We start from the raw sequence: 10,465 nt of genomic DNA, 5'->3' as shown, positions 1-10,465 counted from the left end.
AATTGTTTCTGCAGTGGCTAAACATGGGGGATGAGAATCTAAGATTCACGTCCCACCCAAGTACTACTACTGTTGATTTTTTGGATATTAAAATAAAAAATGTAGAGGATGTTTTACATGTAGAGTTGTTTACTAAACCTACAGATAAGAACACAGTTTTGCAATATGGAAGCAACCACCCGAAATCACAAAAAGATAATATCCCATTTGGGGAATTTTTAAGAATGCGCCGCAATTGCACAACCTTGAATGATTTTTATCTTCATGCAAAAGGTATGGAGAAAAAACTAAAATCTAGGGGTTATCCCAAAAAATTAATAAAACACTCTTTCAAGAGAGCACGGTATTATGATCGAGATCAGTTAATTGATAACACCAAAGTAAAAGACAACAAAGGTTCAGAAAGAATAGTTTTTGTCAGTCAATTTACAAATGTGAGCAATACAATTAAAAATATAGTAAATAGGAATTGGAAGATTTTAAATTCTGGAGTGGAGACACAATTGGAGAAACCGCTGTTCTCCTACAGACGAAAAAAGACAATACAAAATTATAAAGTCGAATCTAAAACCCAGATTACACTAGATGGACAAACAGCAGCAGGCAACTATAGATGTGGTACCTGCTCCATATGCCCTCATTGTTTACAAACCAAAAGCATTGGCTTTTAATGGAAAAACATTGAATCCAAGGACTTTAAATAACTGCCGTAGTAAAAACATAATTTACTTACTCACCTGTCCCTGTGGTTTGGGGTACGTTGGTGAGACTAGTAGAGAGATGCGCATACGTCTCTTGGAACATAAATCGGCAATAAGGAGACGGAAAGAGAATGCTCCTTTAATAGATCACTTTCTTAAGATGAACCATGATTGTGATCAAATCAAGTGGTTCATCTTGGAAAAAATTGGAGATCAGCAGAAGGGGAGGTAATCTGGACTCTAGGAGGAAGATCCGTGAACAATGGTTCATGTGTTATTTGGATACCATCGACAAAGGTCTAAATTCGCGAGAAGATTGGATGACAATTGTGACAAACTAGTAATCATTTCGGTCGCCAACTAAATAGGATAGAATACCACATATGAAGTAGAATACGAGGGTTGTGCTATGGATATGCGGTTAACATCAGAATAATAACTTCAAAATTCTCTATGACCTATATATGATATGATGGCAAACTGGGATTTTTGGACCACCTAATATTTGAGCCATATGTTGTGTAAAAGGGGCTGTACATGCGAGATGTTGTAAAGACAATTACAGTTAACCATGGTTGCTGATAATCATGTCACATGTAATTTGGAGCATCATACATGCAGCGGACTATGAGTAATCCTCTATGGATATATTTATATTAGACCAATAAGTTTAAATACATTATGACCCTCACATGATATGAAGGTATGTGGGCAGTTTTTGAATAATAAATAGTGATATTAGAATGACTAGCATGTATTTTACAAATGAAAATGATGTCCAATATGGGGAAAACATACATTTTAAATCAGGTTACCGGTTATATAGTCCAGCAACTGGGGGGCTCAGATATACAGGGGACTTATATATATTTTTATCTATTTTAAAAAAAAAAATCTTTTCATTCAAATTTTATTTCAATAGTTAGCTTCATCAACAATATTATGAGTTAACGAGTAGCGTGAGATTTAATAGTATATTAGCGGTGCCAGAACAGAGAATATGGGAAAGTATCCAAATTTAAACATGATTATATCATTTTATAAATGCATGCAATCGAGAAGTCGGAGTTACAGCGAAAAACATACCACTGCTGGGTCAATAATGGCAGCGATAGTATGACACGGAGCAATATCGGGGAGATGAAGATAAGGTATTAATTCCAAAACAGTACTGCCGGGTTAGAATCAGCAGCGGCAGCACAAGCACAATAAAGAACTAACGAAGGGACAACCAAAAAAACAATTAAGTGACGAAATAGGAGGAACTGGCCAATCAGATAACACGCATGTATATTTAAATCCGGCATGTTCCCATGATTCTGTTTATTGAATCAACGAAAAGAACAAGTGTAAGGCTTGAGTACTACAGCCACACGGAAGGTAAGATACACGCTAGGCAGGTTAAATAGCAGAATTAGGACATCTCTGTATGGAAGGCTCTAATTATAACAATGAAAATTTCCTCTTTGTCCCCCTTTCTTTTTACTAATAGTGAATCGCAGTAAAACGCGAGAGGAGGCTTGGAGGATTAAGTCCCTCAATCACTGTTTTTAGTCAAAATTGGGATTTTAACATACTACGATCCCATGCAGATTTAAATAAAGGTACAACCTTTTTCTCCTCTTTCGCCTTGCTAAAGGTGTATCAGGTTTATAGAATACATATCCCAGTGACTACAAATAGTATGCTTATTTTAGGTCGAGGCAGACACCAAGGGTCCTCAACGTCTCTGAACTACATAAAATAGAAAGAATATTACGTGAGGCAATCGGGAGCGTTGGTCTAATACTGAGGTACGATTTGTTTTCAATAAAACATCGGAGTGTTATATGGATTTAAACAATGAGTGGGGTAAAATGTAATTATAAATGTTACAAACTCTCTTCTGTAGGTTGATCAAACAATAAGGAAACTCTGCACAATAAAGAAGGGTGGACATATAGTCCTATTCTGTGCTACATATCAACAGGGGCACAGTACCCTTAAAAGAACAGGTGAGATCATAAAAGCCAGCAGGAAGGTGGGCGGCAATTAACAATAAATACAAATCCCGATATAAGCAGCAATGTGATATTGAGTTATTCTTGAATCAGAAGTGGTTTATTATTAGGAAAATCTCGAAAACTATTTTAATAACAAGAATAAGCTATGACAATAGTGTAATTTCAACTGTATTATTGTGGCATTTATTAAGGATGACAGTAATAAGATATTAAATATAGAATTGTGCTAATGGGGTTCTTTTGAAATAAAAATCCCTCCCTGTTTTCGATAAAAATATTCTTTTGTTTATATTTGTTGTATACAGGATGCTTACAGCGACTGTATAATGAAACACTCAAAGGGATTTAAATTTATTACGGTCTTGAAAAAGATAGACTATTAACAAGGAACCATCGAAACGCGTCGACGCAATTAACAGCATAATCTATGGGAACCTTGGTCTTGTAAATGGTGTAAAGATTAAGTATATCAACGCCAAGCTGGCTATTTTGTCTCTATTGATATGCTCTTTCAATGACAAATTGTACTGTCAAATCTTCTCTCTGTTCAACAAATGTTGTTTTTGGATACGTAATGCTTTGTATAATGTTTTAGTTGTATTATATTTTATGAATTAATGCGCTTTTTTAGAAATAAAGTATCACACACAGTTTACAAAAACAAATTCTCATGTCATTATAAATGTATAAGAATAAGTTTTTAATAAAGGAGCTTTATAAGATAATATTTGGGAGTTGAAAATGATATAAAATTGTTGTTTGATTGAATACGAGGAAAGGATCATTGCAGGTGTTTCAATGATATGCCAAGGGATAGCTGACTTTTAAACTATCTAGTAGTACTCCAATCCCTTAGTGTTATAAGGGGTCTCTCTCTATTCTTTACATCCATCCAAGAAGCCACAGTTCTTAAGCAGGCTTCTAGATCGACTGAGATCTTCTGAGGGTTGTTAAGGGTTACAACTAGCTGAGTGTTGTCCGCATAGATCACAATCTGGGCCCAGTACAGGAGGGCTATCTCAGCAAGGGGTCTTAGATACACATTAAAAAGGGTGGGGCTCAATGAGGATCTCTGGGGGACTCTACATGTTAGCGGGATCTTTCTTGAAGAGTGGATGCCTATGAATACCTGGATTGTTCTGTCCATTAGAAAGGATTTAAACCAGGAGAGGGCTTTGCCTGACACTCCCACAGCATTGAGTCTGTTCAGGAGAATGCTGTGATTTATAGTATCAAAAGTGGCACTAAGGTCAAGCAGGATGATCGCCACTATGCCTCCCTGATCAAGGACTTTCCGTGATTTGGTAGCGTAACTGGTCGGTATCTGCTCCATTCTTCCGGGTTGAGGTTTGGTTTTTTAAGTAATGGCTTTACCATGGCTTGTTTCCAAGACCTCTGTACTTGGGCAGTGATTATGGACAAGTTGAGAGCTTTCAATAAAACCAGAAGAATAACCTCCTTTCCTTGTGCAACATGTGCAATGGGGCTGCATCATAGGGGAAACCTGACTTGATTGTGATGAAAAGTTTAGAGAGAGTATCAAGGTCTAGCATGGGAAGATCTTCTATAAGAGCAGATCCACCCTCAGCCCTTTCTGAATCAGTGATCAGGTTCTCGGGGCTGGGAGCAGGGGGAATGCATTTTATATATATATAAATTCTGCTAGTTCCATACAGCGTTGAGGTGTAGATTCTGCGGACCTTTCTGGCTGGGGGCAGTTTGTCAGTTTCTTTGCTATTCTGGCAATCTCCCTGGGTGCATTGGTTGCCCCCTTTATTTTCTCCTTATAGTATTGTGCCTGAGCTCTCTTAGGGACATATCATCAAGGAGGCAATATAAAATTATTGCCGCTTTTGCGTCCGTTTTCGGATGAAAAGCGGCGATAATTTTATCGCCTTATCAGCAATGTCACGCTATCGCGTGAATCCTTGTATTAGCGCCTGTTTACTGAACGCTCAGCTATGCATCTCTAATGAGATGCAAAGTGGTTGTTCCTGCCCTGACATAACTGTAGAAATGTCGCTAAGCGACATTTCTCCAATTATCAATGGGCACGCTAACAAGCAGAGCGACAAGCAAAGTAGCGATAACCTCTGTTATCGCTACTTTCCTTACGCTTGCTTCAAGACTGACTTAGCCATCATATCCTATGTAAGGTGGATATCATGGCTAAGTATGCCTTGCCCTATCAACAATCTATCGCCAAACTTTGTGAGATTATTGCTGGATTTCCAGCGATAATCTCACATTTAGCAGTTAGCGCTTGGAATTTTATCGCTTTTGAGATAAGAGTTGCTAATAGCACGCTATCTCAGAGATAAAATTCCACGTTACCTGGTGATAATTATCCTAGCGCTAAGTGCGCATAGCGATAATTATCATCGGTCCTTGATGATATGCCCCCAAGTTTCTGTCTGCTATCTTTTGATCGCTTCTCTATATTTGTTTTTTTTCTAGACTGTAATCTTTTCTCCAAGCCCCCTCAAGTTTTTTGTATTTTTGTTTAAATTCTCATACTTTTGGGGTATACCATGGAAACCGTTTTTCTATAGGTCACTTTGTAATCCATCTGGGAGGAATAATGGAGTCCAGGGATGGTACAATCCATTTGTTGAGGTTATTGGAGGCAGTACAAGGGTCAGGGTCACCTGACGGGATAGTGTTTGATAGTGTTGTGGACCAGACTTCCGGAGAAAGTTTTGCCCGTGTTCGGTCACAGCTCTTAGTAGCTCGATTATTGGGTGTAAGGGATGATGGTTTCCAAAGTGTCTGGATTATCAGGTGATCCGACCAAGGGACTGGGGATGGACTGTCTACTGAGAGCTTCTCATCATTTGAAAAAATTGGATCTAGGATGTGGCCTTTATCGTGGGTAGGGCTAGTGAATTTTTGAAAGGCTTGTAGATTTTGTGTAAGGCTCAGGACTTCAGCTTTATTGGGGTCTTCTCAGTGCGGGTTGAGGTCACCCAAAATAGTGAAATTAGAGGCAGAGCTTGCCATTGTTGTCGTAGTGTCTGTAAGTAATTCGACAAACGCCCCGCACGGGCCTGGGGGGCAATACATCAGAATTCCTGATAATGAGCATGTGGGGGAAAAGGTGAGCGAGAATCCCATACTTTCACAATCCTGGATGATATCTGGTTCAATACGCCCCTTTATGTTATCCTTAAGGATGATAGCAGTTCCCCTGCCCTTCCGCAAGACCCTATCCCTCCTAAGCATGTGATATCTTGGGGGGTAGCACCTGTACCACATCAGGCTCTGCATCCTTGTGCAGCCACATTTCAGTCAGGAACAGAGCCTCCAGCTGCTCTTCACTGAGTAGAATATTGATTTCTGAGACATGTTTTTGTAAGGACCTGCTGTTCAGGAGGAGCATATTTAGCTCAGTTGTATTCTGTTTTCGGGAAAACCCCCGCGGAGAGTGTTATAATTTGAAGGGGCAGTTTGGGCAAGCTCTGAGGCCAGAGGTTAAGCTAATACAGTGCCTACACCTCTCAATGTCATGTGTTCGAAGTGCCAGTAGCTGGGGCCCTGAGTATCTTAAGAGCCCTGTGTTAGGGCCTGGAGTCCTGGCCCCTGGTCCCGGAAAGTCGCAGGCAGGCGCAGACGGCTTGCCTTAGGCGTGCCTTCGGCATGCCAGCGGCGCGCCCACTGCGCGCGTCCGCGCTTCCATGCGATTTAAGTAATCAGTGGCTCCGCTTCCTGACCTCTTCCCTGTGCCCCGCCTCCTGACGCCATGGTGGACCGGGGTATAGGCGAAATTGTTGGGAGAGCGGCACAATATTAGCTGGGTGAGTGCGCTTTGAAAAGTTATAAAAGACTTTAAAATTCACCCCTGTACGAGAGTAGGATCTTCTTCACATGGGTCCCCCACTGTTTGCTGGTGTTTCACTGCTTTTCAACCTTAGTCTGGCTGTGGCCCTGCTAATCAGGACCCCAGCCTAGCTGCTTCCTCTCTAAAATGGTTTGCATGTACATGAGGTACATATCTAATTGGATTCTGGAGTGCCTTATAAGCCCCTAGTATATGGTATACTATGTACCTAGGGCATAGGTACCTCAGATGCCTACCAGGAGCTGAAGCATGTATTATGCCACCCCTGGGAAACACTCCAAAATGGCACCACAGGTCTGCTACTGCAGCCTGGATAAGGGTGTGCTTGCACCCCTTACAGTGGTATAGGATACCTATATCACTACCATTGCACACACATATAATACCTATACGTCACTCCTATGGCAGACCTTAACAATCCTGAAGGCACAGTGCTTGGTTTTTATTTGAGAGGGTGCCTCTGCCAGAGCAGAGCCCCTCTTCAGCGTTCAGAGTACCTCCTCTGCTGCTGTTTGTGGGGCAGCCTGAACATATACTCTTAAGTGCATTATAACCTCACGGTGAATGCTAACTTTGGGGTGGCTGCATGGAAACATGTCGTGTTTGGTGTCAAACGCTTTGGAATATTAACCCCCCCCACCAGTTCTGGTGGTGGGGGTAGCATTCCACCCTTCTAGAGGGAGAGACATGTTCACACTGGTCTAACTCTGTAGGACTTTCTAGAGCCCTGGCATCACAAAATGGATGCCTCTGCCACAAACACGGGTCTGGCCTCCTACTGCTGACCGATACTCTGACAGGGGAGGCCTGGACAATAGGTTTCCTGTCCCAGCGATACTACTGGCTGTAGGCCTTGTGTCTAGTTCAGTCGTGGTTCTTATACTACTTTATTGGTATATGGTTTGGTACGTCCCAAGGGCCCAAACGTGTATTTGTGCTATTACTGTTGATTGCTAACTTGTAAATTAAGTACTTCGAACTCCAGTCTCATAAAGAGACTAGAGGGGTGTGTTTTATCTCAAATACATATATTTTAAATATATACCTGGTGTGGTTGTCATCTAATTTGGTCATTCAAGAGATTAAAGACTGGTAAAACACGCTACTTTACATTCCTTCAAGACTTAGCCTGAAGGCTGCTCTCCATAGCTACCACTAGGATAGCTTTCAATAAAGGTTGTCTCTAACGTATTCGCCATAAGGGGTTGTTTGGACTGATACAAGGTGCCCACTAGAACTAGTGGACAGCATATATCAGGCCAACTTCTCACATTGGTTTGCAGCGTGTGGGATTCCAGCTTGCTATTGTTTTACCAGATAATCTCAATTGAATTGATGAACTGAAAACCACTAAAGGTACCTTAGATACATATAATATCAAGTTTAGTATAAAGTAAGTTCTACTGAACTTAGAGTTGTGTGTTAAGGGATAGCACATCCTTTCTACAACTCAAGAGAGTTTAGTAGGCCACACTAGTGTAGGTAGTGCAATACACCACACCACATTAGTAATGTCAAATCAGCCAGGAACCAGTGGATCCCTGCTGAAGCCAGTGAGCTTCTCCCCTATAGATATGAGGATCTCTCCTTTGCACAGCTTAGGGCCTTATGTTCCATTAGGAAGCAGAAGACAGGCAAAAGACCAACCACCCAGCATGTCATAAAGATACTTAAGCTGGATGATCTCCCAGGACCTAGTGACACTGGTGGGGTAGGCAGAGTGGGTGGGGCAGCACTTGAGGGTGGGCCTAGCGGTGGAAACTCCTCTGACCCTACCTCTAATGCGGACCAGACTGATGACAATGATCAGGATCTGGTGAACACAGCTCCCCTGGATGAGGATGAAGATGATGACAACAATGCTCCCTTCTTTATTCCTCCAGGAAGAGTTGAAAGTAGGGCTAGAAGGGATAAATCTCTCTCAAGGGGATCTGTCCAGTTTAACTCCTCCATAGGGACCTCTGTCTCTTTTCACAGAGGGAGGGAAACCTCCCAGAAGAGGAGAGAGAGACTGCTGAAGTATGAGCAAGACAAGTTCAACCTCAGAAAGCAGCAGATGGCCTTAGATAGGGAAGCCCTAGAGCTCTACAGAGGTAGTAAAAAGGAGGGACTAGAGTCCCTTGGTGGCAGCAATTTTCCTAGAGATAGGGAGAGGTCTTATGACCATAGAAACCTAAGTAAGATTGTCCCTCCCTAACAGAGTGGGGATGACATCCACAAATTGATAACTGCCTTGGAGATGGCCTGTAAAGTACGGAAGGTCCCTCAAGGTCAGTGGGCAGCAATCTTATGGCTCTCCTTTGCAGACAATGGTAGAGACAAGCTCCTCACTGTAAGAGAAGAGGATGCAGATGATTACCAGGTCTTGAAAAGTACACTAATAGATGGGTTTGGCCTAACCACTGAACAATACATGTTAATGTTCAGAGACACCCAAAAAGCACAAAATCAAGACTGGGTTTACTTTATTGACTGTGCTGCTAAGGCTCTGGAAGGTTGGTTATTGGGCAGTAAAGTGCGTGACTTCATAGGATTGTACAATCTGATAATGAGGGAGCATATTCTTAATAAATGTCAAAATCAGCTGTTGCACCAGTACATGGTAGACTCTGATCTGACCTCTCCCTAAGAACTGGGAAAGAAGGCAGACAAATGGGTCAGAACCAGGGTGAGGCAGAAGGTACAGAACCAAGGTGGTGACCCAAAGAAGCAGGATTCTAAGAACTCTGACAAGGGTGGGGACAAGGGTAAAGACCAGAAGTCTTCTCAAGGGCCCAAAAAATCTTCTTCTAATTGTTGTAAATTGAAACAATGATGTGATTAAGCATTTACTAAAGACATTAATTCCCTTCTCTAGATCATGTTTTCTCCGTTATGTTGACCGAAGTTCGGACTCCATTTTGTATTGTTATGCTTCCACGTGTTCCCCACGAGGAGAGTCCAACCTCTGTGTTAGTTGCTCTTGTAATCTGCCTAGTAACAGTCTATAAATAGCTCCTTTGTCCATCTGGCGCATGGCCAGACTTGACCACATCTGTTATCAGTTAGCCTTGCTTGACCATGTTTTCGCGGGCTCAAGGAGTGTGTTAGCTCCGCCCACATATTGATTCAGTATCGAAAATGACCATAAATGGTAATGTTCTTCGGCCTCATGTTGTATCCACCCACTTATGAGCCCCTCTGTTGTGTATAAAAGGGGACCGTGTACGCAAGTTCTGTGTGCTACTCTATGCAATACTGAAGAGTGTTGTGTGGATTGTAGGACCACCCTTAAGGGTTAATAAATGCTGTCTTTGTACTTTGCAGTTTCCGTGCCAACTTCCTTATAGATTCCATTACAGGAGAGCGAACCCTTGTGTCCTGCGGGCCTAGCTGGGGCCTGTATTCATCAATTGGCGCCCGTCACGTGGGGCTCATCGGCGACTCGGATGCTCGAAGGACTGGTCGCGACGAAGGTGAGGAACTTGGCCGGGGACGTGATCACTGCCAGCGGCGTCTTAGCCCTGGCATCCCGAGGTTTTTCTTCCTTCCCTTCCGAGCTGACCGTCTGGGTGGCGCCGGTCCTCGACTGAGACCTCTTCTGTCGGTCCTGCCGTGAAAGCCGTTTGGGCGATTGTGGAGCTTGGCAATTGGAATCTGGACTCTTGATTGGTAAGAACCGGTGTACGGTACTTGCTCCGAGTTTTTGAAGCCTGGTCCGGCTATTTGAGTTTGATTTGTGATGACTAGTCATATTTTGTATTTGTCTTTGTGAAAATATATGCATTGCAACACATATAGGCAGGTAATGTGGAGAGATTTCTCCGGAGCTGTGTAACTTTGAACGGCGCAACGATTAAGTGCCATTTTCTCTATAATATTGCATATTTTGCATTATTCCTGAGCATGCCTGCTTTCAGCGCACTCCGTAAGTGGTGTTGCTG

At 42.3% G+C, this 10,465-nt stretch overlaps 1 long non-coding RNA gene across 1 annotated transcript; it reads left to right on the top strand.

Moving 5' to 3' along the window:
- Positions 1–2,033: 2,033 nt before the first annotated feature.
- LOC146834557 (uncharacterized) lies at positions 2,034–3,352 on the top strand. The gene is made up of 5 exons (XR_014960309.1): positions 2,034–2,081; positions 2,194–2,305; positions 2,399–2,494; positions 2,593–2,695; positions 3,010–3,352. It is a non-coding gene; the product is annotated as an uncharacterized LOC146834557 (long non-coding RNA).
- Positions 3,353–10,465: the final 7,113 nt, after the last annotated feature.

Source organism: Triturus cristatus, chromosome 4_2, assembly GCF_964204655.1.
Source record: "Triturus cristatus chromosome 4_2, aTriCri1.1, whole genome shotgun sequence".
NCBI classification, from domain to species: Eukaryota; Metazoa; Chordata; class Amphibia; order Caudata; family Salamandridae; genus Triturus; species Triturus cristatus.
The sequence above is the reverse complement of the archived record's forward strand: the minus strand, read 5'-3'. Positions and strand labels throughout refer to the sequence as shown.